Here is a 20141-nt window from a genome sequence, read left to right on the forward strand (position 1 = left end):
AGTTTTCCATTGTAGATGTCTTACGGAGTACGTTAAATGAACATGTGTCATCTGCAACCATATTCAAGTGAAAGCATGTTATGTTGTATGTAATGAGACAAATAATGTACTTTTCATTACTTATGAATAACAGCAAATGTTTTATTGGAACATGTTTTACAGTAATTAAGTGTTTAATAATTAACTAAGATAAAACATTGCAATCAAAATATTAGAACATTATTGTATGGAAAACTTATGGAAACTGCTTTTCATTAATAGCCCACCAAAAGTGTATTAGTGAAAGCAAACTTAATAACTAGTTACATGGCTCAGACAATTTCTCAGATATTCAAAATGTTCATTCATCATTATTTACCAATACCAATGAGAAAAAATAAATTTTTCACAAATACCAAATAGTGAAAATCTCTTCAAATGGGTAAATGTATATACAGGTACACGGCTTACCATGTATAGTGAACAGTGATCTGTTTTGAGGTCAGATGCAAAAATGATAAAGACTTGCTCAGAGCTCAATTCTGAGACTTCTTCAGAGTATTCACATGTGCTCAGAGAATAATTCTGAGCCTTTAAAGGTTTCTTCTGGTACAGTACAGAAAAACCAGTCAGTAAAGGCTTGAAAAGAGAATTTGCTCTGAGAACACTTCTGAGACTTTTTGTTTGGTGGTACTCGCCACTAAGATTGCTCTTGCAACAATATCTGAGACTTCTAAAGCCGATATTGCCTGGTGAAAACCAATATGAGTTCATGATTATCATTAACATTTTCATTTCATCATCACCAATTTAAAGATAGTTTCTCAGTATATCAATCTGAGAAGATCTAAGTTATCACCCTAGTGGAGAAATGTCCAACACTTCATTTGGAAAAGAATAATTCATGAGTACAGTACATGTCACAGTTCAAAGCATAGATTAGAAGTTTGTATCACACTACATAAATTATGTAGTGTTAAATCAGTGCACAGCATTTTATATCTAAGCATTTGCCAGGTAAATATATAAGTGTTACTTCAGGATTGGTGTTTTCAAAAAGAAAAGATAATATTGATAGTGGAAGAAAGCACTGATATTCAAAAATAGCAGATGACGATGTAATACAGAAAACAAGCAGGTAACAGCACTGCAACAGCTAAGGGTCGTGTGCTTGCCAAGCACATAATGTACAAGGAATTGCATATCTCCTGTATCAAATATCATCTAAATTCAAATAAAGTTACTAGTTCACCATTCAAATTTCTGTTTACCAGTGAAAAACTTTCTTTTCACTCAAAAAGACCATTATGAAACCCAAGCCATCACATAATCTATTTTTTTTGTTTGTATGATTCTTTAATGAGGTAATATTCCTCAACTCAAAAAATTCTCTAGATTTTGGATACATCAAATGATATGCATAAGGATGTGGATTTTCAACAATTTTGAATGGATCAACATAAAAGTCAAATAATTCTTTTAGTTGTGCTATTAACATTATGATTTTTTGTGTGATTTCACAAGTACATAACCCCAATCTCATACTGTTTTACTTTTAATTCGCTGTCATGTCTCCTTTTTTGTGATTCTCCCTGTTGCTTCATGGTTTCTCTGACACTCTCCTCAGTCAACTCTGATAGAATGTTTGCAGGTTTCTTTTGAACTTAATGTCAAAAGGAGTAAATCCAGTAGAAATGTATTAATCTCTCTGTAGGATTTGATGACACATTATACACTGAAATCAAAATGTGTTAAATTGCTGTTCTTTCAACAAATGCTTCTAGTTTTCCTACATTTATAACGTAATCCTTCTCCATCTTAGAAATAATCTCTTTACTTGTGGCATTTCTAACAGAGTACAAGTTTATAAATTTGGAAAAAAGTCAACCATAACAAAAATGTAACTGTGACCACCTGTGCTATTTGGCAAAAATCCATAGAAGTTGGTGGCTACCAAATCCGTAGGTTTTTCAGGAATGATGTTCCACATTTTACAATGGCATGTCCTATTACTTACCTTTAGTCTTTGGCATCTATCACAGGGAGACAATTGTTTCCTTTTTACCTGTATTGTATAATTAAACATTCTCTTGTCACTTCCGAACACATTTCTGAATGCCACAGTGTCCATATGAGTCATTAGTGTATCTGATTAATTTTTCATGTTCCTCATCTGCCCAACATGACTTCCAGTTGTCAGAGTCAGAATCTGTCTTTTTAAACAGTGTTCCTTTGTGTACTTTGTAAAATTTGTCCAGTTTTTCATAACCTCTCTTACTTAAGCAGCTTTTGACTAACCAGTTTGAATTATGATGTCTTTCCTATCATGGACACCCATCATATAGCTCATTTTAAAATCCTTTTCCTCCTCCTGCATGTAATTAATTAATTCCACCAAATGGGAATCTCGATAAAGCATCTGCAACAACATTGTCAGTACCTTTGGTGTATATTACTTCATAGTCAAGTTGCTGTGAAAACATACCCCATCTTGTGTCTCGTATGGTATAATCTGCACTTCTGAAGGTAACTTAATGCTTTGTGAACTGAGTATATGTTAATTTTATAACCTAATTTCAAAACTTATCAAACGCCACCTGAAAAGCCAATAAGTCTTAATCAGTATTGGTGTTAGATTTTTTTCATCTTTGAGTAACATTCTATGTCCAAAAGCAGTTGAACAATGTGTTAACAACAATTTCTTTTTCCTGAAATAGCTCAGCATGTAATCCATAACTACTGCTGTCAGTGTGTAAGAAAAAAAGGCAAACTGAAATCAGGTCTGTGTAATAAGTGTTGGTTGTTCAATTCTTTCTTAATACATTCCAAAGCCTTCTGAGATTCATCATTCCAAATCCACACACTATTCGTCTTACATAAATTTCTCAAATATGATGCATTCAGACTTTAATTACTAACAAATTTTCAATAGAATCCACATAACCAAAAAAGACTTTAACTGCTTTCTGTTAGGTGGTGCCAGAAATTTGGAAATGGCTTCTATTTTCTAAGGGTCAGCAAGAATCCAATCTTTAATAATAACATGACCTAAAACTTAAAGTTCTGGTACAGCAAATTTACATTTCTCTAATTTAAGTATCTTTCTCCCTTGTCTAAGTTTATTGTGTATATGTTTCAAAAGTTGAAAGAGTTCATTCCAATCTTGTCCAGTTACCAAAATGTCATCTACATAGACTATCAGTTGCGATACAAGTTCTCTACCAGTTGCTTGATTCAAAACTCTAATAAATTCAGCAACAGATGAATTCAAACCACATGGTACAACACAATATTGATAACAACCACCACAGTATACTTTCTTGAATCTTTTGCTAAAGATACCTGATGAAATCCTGATTCAAACTTTCAAACTGAGGCTCGACATAAATTGTAAGTTCTTAAATTTGCGTAAAAGCTCATCAATGTTTTCAAACTGTTCAAATGGCTCTAAGCACTATGGGACTTAACATCTGAGGTTATCAGTCCCCTCATCAAAGTTTTCAGGATGGTTTGCTTCCCTGTAAAAAAGTTGTTTAACTGTCTGGAATCCAACTCCAGTCTCACACTTCCTTCTCTCTCCATAGCTACAAGAAATGGGTTATTGTAAGGACTATTCCTTCTTTCAATAATATACTTCTGTTTTTTTCAATTCTTTCTCTAATGCTGGTCTTCTGGCAATTATTACACTATAATGTCTTGTCAAAAATTGTTCACAAGGTTTCAGCTGCAAAGTACATTGGTAACCTTTTACTCTTTCTGGTACATTAATAAAGACATTACATTACTAAAGACATTACTGTATTTCCAAAGTAAAGATCTTAATTCCTGTTTTTGATTTTCACTTAGCCCCCCAGCTTCTACTACTTTACTGCTAACAGGTTCTTCCAACTCTGCCTCATCTGTGCCTATATCAAGTGTGTCATAGTTCACACCTCCTCTTTCTTTCAAAATCAGAACACCATTAACTTTACTATCACTGTTGAAATCTGACTTGAGAAAACTTGTTATGCCACAGCTTCCATGTCTGATCTTAGAATCAAAGCTTCCATTCTCTCCAATCAAAATCTGCATTGACTTTTCTCATCCAATTTATGCCCAGTATAAAATTCTCTGAAAGTTCTGCAATAATAAGACATCCTTGAGTAAACTGTACCACTTCAATACTAAAAGTAATCAGAGCCTGATTCTTTCCTCTCTCTATTTTCTTGTTTGAGGCCTTAGAAGCTGCTGACACCTGGTTTTCTGTGTCGATAAGTCACCTGTCTTCCTCTGATCCTATCTTTACTCTAATGAAGGAACTACAAACTTCATCATAATCGCTGTGGTTAACATTTGTATATAACAAATCATCTTCAGTTTCTTTGAACCTGTCATTTATGGTATGTATCTTACTTGTACTGGTCTTATCTGAATTACAAGGTTTCATCACACTAATAGAAAAATCATTACTAGTACTGTTCACACCTAGATTGTCACTTATCCCACAAATTTCACTCGACTGACATTGATCTTCACTCATATACTTATCTTTTAGTTGTTTACTGATTTCACACTTAATTTTGTGCCTTCAGTTTGGACACAAAGTTGAAAACACACTGATTAACATTTTTCTAAAATTTTCATCAGTCTGAACTGCTTCACTATTTAACCACAAGTTATAAAAGAACACTTCATAACTAGTCATCTCAGCCAAAAATTTATTGTTACTCTCAAAGCTGTTTACTGAAGTATCTTCACCATCAGAATATAACTTTTTACTAGAAATTAAACTCAGGAACTTAGCAGCTATCATTACAATTACAATTTTCTCAAATATGTCTTCAGATATTTCTACAACACTATCATGAACATCATTCTCCTTATCAACATACATATACCTCAACTTCTTCCTTAAAGCATACAAAATTCTTCTCTTCCTCACTTTACTCCATAAAATCATCATCATCTTCACATTTACTAACACATCCTACAAAAATCATTACCTTTCAAATTACTCTTAAACATAGCTTAATTTTCATGTCCAGGCTCATGAGAGTCACTTTCACATAACACAGTGTGTGCTTCTGACTTGCCTGGTTCCTATGTAAATTGACTGATCCCAGAATCATTACACATTTCAGTTACCTGTTCTGGTAGACTATTGTTTTTGGCCATTCGTAAAAATCTGCTAAATTCATTTCTACTTTATATTCAATGTTGACATGTGTCTTGTCAATTGTGCCTTTTTGTTTTAGTGTGTGGCATTCAGTATTCTCTACTGTAATGGTACATAGTGGATAATGTAACATCCCCGAGATAAATTTTAGCTACAGTGCGGCGAGAGGAAATTATGCCTCTAACAGTTATAAACATTATCTACCCAACATATAGAAAAACAATGAAATTAAACAAAACAATGATAAATATTAATTATTTATATAATATTTTATGATGTAGTTGGACATATCAATGTGTATCATACAAAACAATGATAATTATAAATTCCTTTTATGATCTGCGTTTGTCTTCCTTTGTTTTTAGCTTTTTTTTGGTTGGCTTTTGTATGTTGCGGACGCAAGACACATATCAAACTGAGGTCTGTTAAGAAATTGTAATTATTTCTTAATTATTACTTGAGAATAGAGTTCTTTAATATTATAAATATGTGTGAATAATTATTTGTAACTTTAATTCCTCTCACAATAAGCATTATCTCTGTTAATTATTTCTTACTGATGCAAGGAACACAGCCATTGATGATAGCGATTAGTATCGCATTTTTATCTGTGTTTCTTACGAAATTATCAAAGGTTTGCTGGATGAAAATTAGTCTAAGTAGTGCACAATAGAAAAGTAAAGTTTGATCGGCATTAGTTCAGATACTTATCCTGTTAAAAGGACATTTGTTCTAACAATATTAAGTCTCTGTCAATTGCCTGCCGCCATCTTAACAAATATCTCAGCAGCAAATTCAAATTACACAACTATGCAGACATAAATGCTGAAGGTAATAAAAATGTGTAAAAATAAATGTGCACCGGTGGTCCCGAACTCATTTTAATGAAAATAATTTGAATGAGATTGGTTCTTTAAAACAGCACTCATAGCATGATCCATAAAACAATCTTTTCTTGCTGACGTATGGAGCCAAAATTAATTACTCACGAGTTGCGAAGAATATTGTTTCAGGTAACATGCATTCGTGTTGTGTGCAGCTGATATTCGGTGGATTTAATGATCATTTTGCTGAAGATAACTGTTTCACTCATAATCAATAGTTGTATATCTAAAAACAAAGATGATGTGACTTACCAAACGAAAGCGCTGGCATGTCGATAGACACACAAACAAACACAAATATACACACAAAACTCTAGCTTTCGCAACCAACGGTTGCTTCATCAGGAAAGAGGGAAGGAGAGGGAAAGACGAAAGGATATGGGTTTTAAAGGAGAGGGTAAGGAGTCATTCCAATCCCGGGAGCGGAAAGACTTACCTTGTTGTTGTTGTTGTGGTCTTCAGTCCTGAGACTGGTTTGATGCAGCTCTCCATGCTAGTCTATCCTGTGCAAGCCTCTTCATCTCCCAGTACCTACTGCAACCTACATCCTTCTGAATCTGCTTAGTGTATTCATCTCTTGGTCTCCCTCTATGATTTTTACCCTCCACGATGCCCTCCAATACTAAATTGGTGATCCCTTGATGCCTCAGATCATGTCCTACAAACCGATCCCTTCTTCTGGTCAAGTTGTGCCACAAACTTCTCTTCTCCCCAATCCTATTCAATACCTCCTCATTAGTTATGTGGTCTACCCATCTAATCTTCAGCATTCTTCTGTAGCACCACATTTCGAAAGCTTCTATTCTCTTCTTGTCCAAACTAGTTATCGTCCATGTTTCACTTCCATACATGGCTACACTCCATACAAATACTTTCAGAAATGACTTCCTGACACTTAAATTTATACTCGATGTTAACAAATTTCTCTTCTTCAGAAACGCTTTCCTTGCCATTGCCAGTCTACATTTTATATCCTCTCTACTTCCACCATCATGAGTTATTTTGCTCCCCAAATAGGAAAACTCCTTTACTACTTTAAGTGTCTCATTTCCTAATCTAATTCCCTCAGCATCACCCGATTTAATTCGACTACATTCCATTATCCTCGTTTTGCTTTTGTTGATGTTCATCTTATATCCTCCTTTCAAGACACTGTCCATTCCGGAAATTCAACTGCTCTTCCAAGTCCTTTGCTGTCTCTGACAGAATTACAATGTCATCGGCGAACCTCAAAGTTTTTATTTCTTCTCCATGGATTTTAATACCTACTCCGAATTTTTCTTTTGTTTCCTTTACTGCTTGCTCAATATACAGATTGAATAACATCGGGGAGAGACTACAACCCTGTCTTACTCCCTTCCCAACCACAGCTTCCCTTTCATGTCCCTCGACTCTTATAACTGCCATCTGGTTTCTGTACAAATTGTAAATAGCCTGCCGCTCCCTGTATTTTGCCCCTGCCACCTTTAGAGTTTGAAAGAGAGTATTCCAGTCAACATTGTCAAAAGCTTTCTCTAAGTCTACAAATGCTAGAACTGTAGGTTTGCCTTTTCTTAATCTTTCTTCTAAGATAAGTCGTAAGGTCAGTATTGCCTTACGTGTTCCAGTGTTTCTACGGAATCTAAACTGATCTTCCCCGAGGTCGGCTTCTACTAGTTTTTCCATTCATCTGTAAAGAATTCGTGTTAGTATTTTGCAGCTGTGGCTTATTAAACTAATTGTTCGGTAATTTTCACATCTGTCAACACCTCCTTTCTTTGGGATTGGAATTATTATATTCTTCTTGAAGTCTGAGGGTATTTCGCCTGTTTCATACATCTTGCTGACCAGATGGTAGAGTTTTGTCAGGACTGGCTCTCCCAAGGCCGTCAGTAGTTCCAATGGAATGTTGTCTACTCCCAGGGCCTTGTTTAGACTCATGTTTTTCAGAGCTCTTTCAAACTCTTCACGCAGTATCGTATCTCCCATTTCACCTTCATCTACATCCTCTTCCATTTCCATAATATTGTCCTCAAGTACATCACCCTTGTATAGACCCTCTATATACTCCTTCCACCTTTCTGCTTTCCCTTCTTTGCTTAGAACTGGGTTTCCATCTGAGCTCTTGATATTCATACAAGTTGTTCTCTTATCTCCAAAGGTCTCTTTATTTTTCCTGTAGGCAGTATCTATCTTACCCCTAGTGAGATAAGTCTCTACATCCTTACATTTGTCCGCTAGCCATCCCTGCTTAGCCATTTTGCACTTCCTGTCGATCTCATTTTTGAGACGTTTGTATTCCTTTTTGCCTGCTTCATTTACTGAATTTTTATATTTTCTCCTTTCATCAATTAAATTCAATATTTCTTCTGTTACCCAAGGATTTCTACTAGTCCTCGTCTTTTTACCTACTTGATCCTCTGCTGCCTTCACTACTTCATCCCTCAAAGCTACCCATTCTTCTTCTACTGTATTTCTTTCCCCCATTCCTGTCAATTGTTCCCTTATGCTCTCCCTGAAACTCTGTACAACCTTTGGTTCTTTCAGTTTATCCAGGTCCCATCTCCTTAAATTCCCACCTTTTTGCAGTTTCTTCAGTTTTAATCTACAGGTCATAACCAATAGATTGTGGTCAGAGTCCACATCTGCCCCTGGAAATGTCTTAAAATTTAAAACCTGGTTCCTAAATCTCTGTCTTACCATTATATAATCTATCTGATACCTTTTAGTATCTCCAGGGTTCTTCCATGTATACAACCTTCTTTCATGGTTCTTAAACCAAGTGTTAGCTATGATTATGTTGTGCTCTGTGCAAAATTCTACCAGGCGGCTTCCTCTTTCATTTCTTAGCCCCAATGCATATTCACCTACTACGTTTCCTTCTCTCCCTTTTCCTACACTCGAATTCCAGTCACCCATGACTATTAAATTTTCGTCTCCCTTCACTATCTGAATAATTTCTTTTATTTCATCATACATTTCTTCAATTTCTTCGTCATCTGCAGAGCTAGTTGGCATATAAACTTGTACTACTGTAGTAGGTGTGGGCTTCGTATCTATCTTGGCCACAATAATGCGTTCACTATGCTGTTTGTAGTAGCTTACCCGCATTCCTATTTTCCTATTCATTATTAAACCTACTCCTGCATTACCCCTATTTGATTTTGTGTTTATAACCCTGTAGTCACCTGACCAGAAGTCTTGTTCCTCCTGCCACCTAACTTCACTGATTCCCACTATATCTAACTTTAACCTATCCATTTCCCTTTTTAAATTTTCTAACCGACCTGCCCGATTAAGGGATCTGACATTCCACCCTCCGATCCGTAGAACGCCAGTTTTCTTTCTCCTGATAACGACATCCTCTTGAGTAGTCCCTGCCCGGAGATCCGAATGGGGGACTATTTTACCTCCGGAATATTTTACCCAAGAGGACGCCATCATCATTTAATCATACAGTAAAGCTGCATGCCCTCGGGAAAAATTACGGCTGTAGTTTCCCTTTGCTTTCAGCCGTTCGCAGTACCAGCACAGCAAGGCCGTTTTGGTTATTGTTACAAGGCCAGATCAGTTAATCATCGAGACTGTTGCCCTTGCAACTACTGAAAAGGCTGCTGCCCCTCTTCAGGAACCACACGTTTGTCTGGCCTCTCAACAGATACCCCTCCGTTGTGGTTGCATCTACGGTACGGCTATCTGTATCGCTGAGGCACGCAAGCCTCCCCACCAACGGTAAGGTCAATGGTTCATGGGGGGGGGGGGGAGACTTACCTTAGGGGGAAAAAAAGGACGGGTGTACACTCGCACACACACACATATCCATCCACACATATACAGACACAAGCAGACATACACTCCTGGAAATGGAAAAAAGAACACATTGACACCGGTGTGTCAGACCCACCATACTTGCTCCGGACACTGCGAGAGGGCTGTACAAGCAATGATCACACGCACGGCACAGCGGACACACCAGGAACCGCGGTGTTGGCCGTCGAATGGCGCTAGCTGCGCAGCATTTGTGCACCGCCGCCGTCAGTGTCAGCCAGTTTGCCGTGGCATACGGAGCTCCATCGCAGTCTTTAACACTGGTAGCATGCCGCGACAGCATGGACGTGAACCGTATGTGCAGTTGACAGACTTTGAGCGAGGGCGTATAGTGGGCATGCGGGAGGCCGGGTGGACGTACCGCCGAATTGCTCAACACGTGGGGCGTGAGGTCTCCACAGTACATCGATGTTGTCGCCAGTGGTCGGCGGAAGGTGCACGTGCCCGTCGACCTGGGACCGGACCGCAGCGACGCACGGATGCACGCCAAGACCGTAGGATCCTATGCAGTGCCGTAGGGGACCGCACCGCCACTTCCCAGCAAATTAGGGACACTGTTGCTCCTGGGGTATCGGCGAGGACCATTTGCAACCGTCTCCATGAAGCTGGGCTACGGTCCCGCACACCGTTAGGCCGTCTTCCGCTCACGCCCCAACATCGTGCAGCCCGCCTCCAGTGGTGTCGCGACAGGCGTGAATGGAGGGACGAATGGAGACGTGTCGTCTTCAGCGATGAGAGTCGCTTCTGCCTTGGTGCCAATGATGGTTGTATGCGTGTTTGGCGCCGTGCAGGTGAGCGCCACAATCAGGACTGCATACGACCGAGGCACACAGGGCCCACACCTGGCATCATGTTGAGGGGAGCGATCTCCTACACTGGCCGTACACCACTGGTGATCGTCGAGGGGACACTGAATAGTGCACGGTACATCCAAACTGTCATCGAACCCATCGTTCTACCATTCCTAGACTGGCAAGGGAACTTGCTGTTCCAACAGGACAATGCACGTCCGCATGTATCCCGTGCCACCCAACGTGCTCTAGAAGGTGTAAGTCAACTACCCTGGCCAGCAAGATCTCCGGATCTGTCCCCCATTGGGCATGTTTGGGACTGGATGAAGGGTCGTCTCACGCGGTCTGCACGTCCATCACGAACGCTGGTCCAACTGAGGCGCCAGGTGGAAATGGCATGGCAAGCCGTTCCACAAGACTACATCCAGCATCTCTACGATCGTCTCCATGGGAGAATAGCAGCCTGCATTGCTGCGAAAGGTGGATATACACTGTGCTAGTGCCGACATTGTGCATGCTCTGTTGCCTGTGTCTATGTGCCTGTGGTTCTGTCAGTGTGATCATGTGATGTATCTGACCCCAGGAATGTGTCAATAAAGTTTCCCCTTCCTGGGACAATGAATTCACGGTGTTCTTATTTCAATTTCCAGAAGTGTATTAAAAGGCCTTTTAATATGTCTGCTTGTGTCTGTATATGTGTGGATGGATATGTGTGTGTGCGTGTGTGCGAGTGTATACCCGTCCTTTTTTCCCCCTAAGGTAAGTCTTTCCGCTCCCGGGATTGGAATGACTCCTTACCCTCTCCTTTAAAACCCACATCCTTTCGTCTTTCCCTCTCCTTCCCTCTTTCCTGACGAAGCAACCGTTGGTTGCGAAAGCTAGAATTTTGTGTGTATATTTGTGTTTGTTTGTGTGTCGATCGACGTGCCAGCACTTTCGTTTGGTAAGTCACATCATCTTTGTTTTTAGATATATTTTTCCCACGTGGAACGTTTCCCTCTATTATATTCATATCATTAATTTGAACCCAACAATTACGTTTGTTATTGTTACTGTTGCATTTCGAAATCTTTTCGTCTTATTTTCTCTTTCTGTTATTGCCAGTAGTTTCACTTTGTATTCGCCTTCTCCTTTTTACCGTAATCTACTATACAATTTTATCCCGCCTATATATACTCAATAATACGTCACCCACTTCCAAACCATAACCAAAAAAAATTTTTTTTCCGCTTTCAACACTACCGCTGCTATAAAATCCACCGTTTCTGGTTCACAAACAGTTCCTTTCACCTATTTAACAACCATTTCCGCTACTTCTAATAACTTTCGCTTTATTTCCATTTCCGTTTTTCCCAAATCACTGATAATTTTTAGCCGCTTCCCACAGGTTTTAACGTCATTATTTCTGCGCCAGACAATTGTTAGCCTCATTTTCATAATCTGCCACCACAAAACCACTCCTTTTAATACATTTACACGCAGTTTTTTCGAAATTTTCCCGAATTTCTCCATCCTTTAACGTGTTTTGGCGGCAACACAACCACCTAACCTTTGTGCACATCGTTGTCTACCAACCCAAGTTCACCACAGGATCAACATAGCCCAGCTTTAAACAACACTTTTTCGCCTTTTTTCACAACGGATCTCCAGGGCCTTTTAATATGTCTGCTTGTATTTGTATATGTGTGGATGGATATGTGTGTGTGTGCGAGTGTATACCCATCCTTTTTTCCCCCTAAGGTAAGTCTTTCTGCTCCCGGGATTGGAATGACTCCTTACCCTCTCCTTTAAAACCCACATCCTTTCATCTTTTATCCCGCCTATATATACTCAATAATACGTCACCCACTTCCAAACCATAACCAAAAAAAATTTTTTTTCCGCTTTCAACACTACCGCTGCTATAAAATCCACCGTTTCTGGTTCACAAACGAAGCAACCGTTGGTTGCGAAAGCTAGAATTTTGTGTGCATATTTGTGTTTGTTTGTGTGTCTATCAACATGCCAGTGCTTTCGTTTGGTAAGTCACATCATCTTTGTTTTTAGGTATATTTTTCCCACGTGGAATGTTTCCCTCTATTATATTCATAATCAATAGTTGTATAGAATCTGTTGTATGAACTGTGATTTAGAGACACCCACACAACTTACAGACAACACTTTAACACAACGTTAACTTGGATTTCTTTAGCAACTTGACCAAATTTTTAGCCAGGAGAAAAAATTAATTTGTAATTACACACTGTAATGAAATAACATTATCATTTTCATTTACAAACTAGTTAAATACCAAACCACTGAGTAACACAGCTAACGCCACACTGGCACCCAACGTGTGGCCACCAATGCACATTTGTTCATTTTAATAATTTAAATTCTGATGTATTACACGTACGGGGTACCAAAACAAACTATTAATCATTGTATATTTACTTGTTTCATGAGCATTGACATCTTCCTGCCAAACTGCTGTACAAATCTGTATCTGCACTGGAGCGAGAGACAGGAGTAACTTCACATAAGCAGTGCTGTCCACTACTCACAATCAACACACGTAGGAACAGACGTTCATGTTCAGTAATTACACAGCAGCACACAATCAACAACCGTTGTGTGTGACACAAAAAATGGAAATCAGTACCTGCAGCCATAAGCAGTAATAATTGAATATTCTGGCTGCGAGAATAATATTTTCAAGTGTAGCAATTCTACAAAAGATTTTGTGCACAGAGTGAATTATTTAGATAGTGTTACTTGTGTATATGTGTTACTTATAAAATTATTTTGTGTCAGTTGGTGCTTGTCTGTGATTTATATATTTGTTGTGCTATATTGGTGATACAATGGTTAAGCAAAAGAAACAGATTAAACCGAATGAGCATACTAATGCAGAAACGACATCAGAGTCTCAGGTAGAACAATCTACCCATACTTCTGTCAAATTATTAGAAAATTTAATTATGAATGATAATTTAGTAACTGATATCCCGAGTAATAGTAAAACTGAGGAGATGCCAAAACATACTGACACTCCTGCATTCAACTAGTTAGGAATTAATGACAATATTTCTTCTGGGCAAGGGACAGAAGTTAGCAATGCTCAAGCTATTCCGATACAGGATATGCTAACAGCATTATTTGAAAAGTTTACTATTAAAGAGCAGGAGCATGAAAGACAATGTCAGCAGGAAAAGGAAAAACGTAGACAGGAAAAGCTTATAGAAAAACAGCAACAGGAGCTCAGGAACCGAGAAAAGGAAAAGACATTTATGGAAAACATAAATAATATTTTTCTGGAAAAATATGAAGAAATTGTCCGTAGGACAAATCAAGTGTTGGTCGATCGTGATAATGCTATTACTACCCATTTTAAGTAGGAGATCGATGCAGTAAAAGCCACTATTGAACCATTAACAAACATTCCAGTTCAGGTCAATAGCCTTGAAACTGAAGTAGATAGACTAGAGAACCAATTCAAAGCTTTGGCTACCGCTGTAGAAACTATTCAGAAGGACATTCCCTTGGAAATCTGAAAGCAAGTCAGAACAGAAGTAGCCAGGGTGCTGAACTCTGAAAATCAAAACTTTGAAAATGTGACAGTATGCAGTAATGACAACACTGGTACTGACAGGAAAAGATCACAGATAATCTAACGGCAATTTTTAATGCACCACAAGGAAGACCAAATTTTGGTAATCAGCCGATATTACCAGAGCAATATGTGACACCAAGGAACAATAATAGTGAAATAGAAAGTACTTGTACTTGTAACCACACCACCTGCGAATGATAGCAATTCCATGCACTTAACTACTTTGATGCATGAAGAAAGCCTGATTAAGCATTGACAGCTTCAAATATTTGACGAAGAAAGCAAGAAAAACATACATCCAGTAGTTTTCATTTGAAACTTCAAAAGCGTTCTTCCAAAATCATGGTCGGAAGAACAGAAAATACAGTTTGTGATTTCACATATTTCTGGTGACGCATCGCTCTGGGCATTAAATGCAGCAGAAACTTCCAAGACTTTCCACGACTTTGAGAAGGCATTCCTTGATCAATTCTGGTCAGCATCTACTCAAGAGTGACTCCCGAGAAGTTGTTTACAATGCAGAAATGTACAATCCGAAGTCAGGTTCCTTAAGGAAGTACTTTGAAAAATATATTAACATGACCCAGTACTGGGATGAACCAGTAACCACCAGACACTTATTGCGAGTGTTAAAAGCCAGATTACCCATACATATTAGAGAAAAATTATTTAATGTTAAAGACACCAATCTGAAAGAATTTATGTCTGTAACTGATTCTCTGGATCTAGTGCAAGAAGACGCCAGAAAAAATTCTGACATGATCAGCAATACCAATAGTCCTAATAGAAAAAACTCATGGAATGGAAATAATGGAAATAGGGGAAAAGGTAGTCCAAAGAAAAATAAAAGTAAAGCATATAGTAACGGAAAATACAATAATAACAATAGTAGAATCCATACAACCAAAATTTTGGTCATCCTAATAATAAGAATAATAATTGTCAAAACGCCGAAGAAAACCAACAACCGAATGGTAATCAGAGGCAGTACCACAATGAAAAACCAAACAATAACAATAGCAACTGAAATAGATGAAATGACAACAGGTCAGACAGTCCATATAAAGACAAGCCTAAAAATATGTGGGGTGACAGTGAATATTGGCGACAGCCAGGGGCAAGTCATTGGAAGCCGCAGAAAAATTCTATCAATTCAGGTCAGCCAGTAAATTATGTACAGGCTATACCTATACCAAGCAATCAATATCCACCGTGGTGGGATCCAAGCAGGCCACCTCCAACTGAAAACTCGCAAAATGTTAGAATAGTGGAGGTACGTTCAGAAGCAAAACAAAACACTCAGTAGCCAACAAACTATGAGGCCAACAATGAAGGCAATAGGTCGACGAAACAAAAAATAAACATGATACGGTATCAGGATGGCAACAGGATCGAAGACGAGCTATATCAGGAACTTGCTGTCTCTGATAAGCCACAAAGGGAAAATATCCAAGCAAGTGTCACCGGAGCTGTAAATTGTGTAACAACTACTATTCTGCTTGACACAGGTGTGAATGTATCACTTACGAATATGCAGTTTTTCAAGAAGGTATCGGATATAAGAAGATTGTCAATTTTGCCTGTTGCAAATTGTAAGGTTATAGGGCGTTGGGAAAAAAGGCACAGAATATAAAATACCAGACACAGGTGGAAGTGTCCTTGGGAAATGATCGCTTATTATGCGCGTTCCTACTAATGGATAACTTGTCAGTACCGGTGCATCTGGGTCTTGAATTCCTTTGGGAAAGCAAAGCTGTAATTGATCTTTCCCGAAATGGGGTGGAGGTGGGGGGGGTCTGGGGGGGGGGGATAAGTCAATCCGGGAAGTATCTGTAGCAACTTCCGAGATAATACAGTCACTGAAGTCATTTAAAGTACTCGATTCAACTATAATTTTATCATGTGTAAAACAACATTGAAACTGAACATTTACATATATATATATAAACAAAATTTTTTTTCTCAGCGCAAGGGGCAATGTAACATCCATGAGATAAACTTCAGCTACAGTGCAACGAGAGGAAATTATGCCTCTAACAATTATAAACATTATCTACCCGACATATAGAAAAACAGTGAAATTAAACAAAACAATGATAAATATTAATTATTTATATAATATTTTATGATGTAATTGGACATACTGATGTGTATCATACAAAGACAGTGATAATTGTAAATTCCTTTTATGATCTGCGTTTGTCTTCCTTTGTTTTTACCTTTTTTTGGTTGGCTTTTGTAGGTTACGGACACAAGATGCATATCAAACTGAGGTCTGTTAAGAAATTGTAATTATTTGTTAATTATTACTTGAGAATAGAGTTCTTTAATATTATAAATATGTGTGGATAATTATTTGTAACTTTAATTCCTCTCCCAATAAGCATTATCTGTTTTAATTATTTCTTTCTGCTGCAAAGAGTGCAGCCATTGATGATAGCAATTTGTAGCGCATTTTTATCTGTGTTTCTTTCGAAAGTATCAAAGGTTTGCTGGATGAAAATTAGTCTAAGTAGCGCACAATAGAAAGGTAAAGTTTGATCGGCATTAGTTCAGATACTTATCCTGTTAAAAGGACATTTGCTCTAACAATAGAAAGTCTCTGTCAATTGTCTGCCACCATCTTAACAATTATCTCAGTGGCAAATTCAAATTACACAACTCTGCAGACATAAATTCTGAAGGTAATAAAAATGTGTAAAAATAAATGTGCACCAGTGGTTCTGAAACTCATTTTAATGAAAATAATTTGAATCAGATTGGTTCTTTAAAAATGGCACTCATAGCACGATCCATATAACAAACTTTTCTTGCTGATTATGGAGCCAAAATTAATTACGTACGAGTTGCGAAGAATATTGTTTCAGGTAACATACGTCAAGTGTTGTGCACGGCTGATATTTGGTGGATTTAATGATCATTTTGCTGAAGATAAATGTTTCAATCATAATCAATAGTTGTATAGAATCTGTTGTATGAACTGTGATTTAGAGACACCCACACAACTTACAGACAACACCTTAACACTATGTTAACTTGGATTTCTTTAGCAGCTTGACCAAATCTTTAGCCGGGAGAAAAAATTATTTTGTAATTACTCACTGTAATGAAATAACATTATCATTTTCATTTACACATTAGTTTAATGCCAGACCCCTGAATAATACAGTGAACACCACAATAAATACACTTCCTTAAAATAATTATTCACTACATCAGATGACACTGTTTGATGTGGATAATTAGGTTGGTTGGTCCATTCACTATTATATTTCTCTGGCCCTAACTAGTGGGCTGACAATGAGCCATAATTAGCTTTTTTTACTTCATGTACAGTTTCCTCTTGGTATTCTCTAGAATTGTGGTGATCTTGCCAATGTCTGTTTCTGTATTCGAAATTTTTATTGTCACTCCTTTGCCAAATTGTGGTGTGATAAACATTCTGCTGATACTGATCGTTTTCATCATGACTACTGTGATTCTTTGGTGGAAAGTTGGTGTGGTGGTGATAGTCTTGGTGTGCTTTTTGCGATAATTATTACGTCCCCAATTTTGACTCCCATTTTGTGTGCAAAATTGTGGTAACTCTAGAGATGTTTTCCTATTCTTTCCAAAGTGTTATCCAACTTGACAACACACTTTAAAAACGGTTCAAGTGTGTCACCTGGTCCATAAACTGGATCTCACTGAATTTCAGCTGGTAATCAAAGTATTAAAGCATCAGTCATTGTGAGTTCATCAAAAGGTTTACTAATGTGTGCAAATTTGCATATTTATTTCCTGCAAAACTGTTTCATCCTGTCTCTCTCCTTCCTGTACCTTGGTCCATTCACAAATTCACTTTTTATATGTGCCTGGTCTCTAAAAATTTCTTTTTAAAAGCTACAAATGACATGTCAATACAAGAATGGTTCACCCTTTAAAAACTTTTTAAGGAACTTAATTTTCATCAGTAGGCCATGTTCGCCAAAAATTATCTTTACAATGCTGCATAAAATCTACAGGATGCATGCTACCTTTAGCAGATAAATTGTTCACTGGTGCATTACACCACATCATTCCATTATTATTAATAAGGTTTCTATTGACAATGTCTGCATTGAGGTTCTCTATTCTTTTTTTTTTTTTTTTAGCTAGATCAAAAAAGTACTTTCTAAGTTGATTATGTCATTTTTGATGATTACATGTTTAAGTTCAACTTTTTCATTTACCAATTTTACTTTCTGTTCTAGGCTACTTGTAATTGTAACTAGCTTCACACTCATATTTTCCTCAACAATGTTAATATTTTTCTCTAGGCATTCACTGACAGTAGTGACCTCCAAATATACTTCATTTTTCTCCCTATTACTAGCAAGTTCGTCTGTTAGTTGTTTAGTTTTTTTAGTAAGGTCCTTATCATCCATTCGTGTCCCAAGGCACTCACTCAAACCTCGACCTGGCTGTATCTAGCATTAATTGCTATAAATTGGCTATCTCACTACTACCATGTCCCAATTGTTCATATCTCTTTGTTACACCATCTTTCGCAACAAAACCAGGTTCCAAAAATAATAAATTTTCATCCTTTACTCTTGCACTTAGGTCCCTGTCATTAAACATTTCATTGTCCCCATTGTTATGCAGTTCACAGCCCCCCCTACTGTTTATAACAATTTTTTTAGTCCTAAAATTGTCATTTTCATTTCTGTTCACTACAAAGCAAAACAGATAAAAAGAGTCACTTTTGCACTCAATTTGCTGTTATCTTCTCTGATGTTGCTGCTGATTCATCCTTCAGATTAAATCCTCCTTGAAGTCAGAATAACATATATTTTTGTGGTATTATCGAGCAAGAATATCAACAATCAAATAACCTGAAAAGTATTGTTTGATTAGTCACACATATGTAGTTTTCACTTCATCCTGAACTAGAGTTCCCATATTCCAACACCACCCCACGATATAATTACTGGTTCAAATTAATTATTTAAATTCTGTCTCTGTAGATTTACAGGAGATATAATTTGTCCTTCATAACAGCAAATAGGGTGGAAAGTAAAGAAATGTTGACTGATCAAAATAATTGATACTTAGCTGGTAAAATTCTTCTTTGTTGTTTCTCATGGTTCACGTTTAGGGTTCCTCTTTTTCACTTTCCTGTAGAATATTGACAAAATATTTGGATTTTCAGGAGTTCAAAGGTTGTTGTATCAATTCTAATCAAAACAGTGTACACATGTGAGTTTTCACTTTGTTGATATATTCTTGAAATCATTTTAAGTAACACTTTTTCCTTGTCATTCAAATTTATAAAAAGATGATTTTGAGCATTGTTATTTTCACATAATGGACTACACTCATCCAACTTTGACCCCATGCAGCCATACACAACTTCTCTCGACAAACTACCCCTCAGTACCTAACTTACTTTACCCACTGGTACTCCACAGATTTTTAAATACAGAAATAACAATACAATGGTCAAAGATTATTAAATTTCTCCATGCTTAGATAACTCTCTGTCATTTACACTCATCAAAATAGTCACGACAATTTTGCTTATAAGAAATATTCGAAACACTAACGACAAGTAAAAAAGGGTATCACAAAATGCATGATAAACCATCTCGTATCATAAATTATATTTGGTACATAGAACATGACATTGTCAGACCAGTTTCATTACTATAGCAATCTATCCTTTTCAGAATCAAACAATGGAAACTCCAGGTACAAATATCAGCAATGTCAGAAAAGGGGATTGGTACTTACCATAAGAAGACACGTTAAGTTGTAGATGGGAACAATTAAAAGACACTTACATAAAGCTTTTGGCCATAGTCTTCATCAGCAACAGAGAGATACACTCCACTCATATACACAAACAAGCACACATCATGCACCCATGACTGCCAATTCCAACATCTCTGGCTCTTATTCTACAGAAAACT

The sequence above is a fragment of the Schistocerca americana genome, chromosome 4 (assembly GCF_021461395.2).
Source record: "Schistocerca americana isolate TAMUIC-IGC-003095 chromosome 4, iqSchAmer2.1, whole genome shotgun sequence".
Classification (NCBI taxonomy): domain Eukaryota; kingdom Metazoa; phylum Arthropoda; class Insecta; order Orthoptera; family Acrididae; genus Schistocerca; species Schistocerca americana.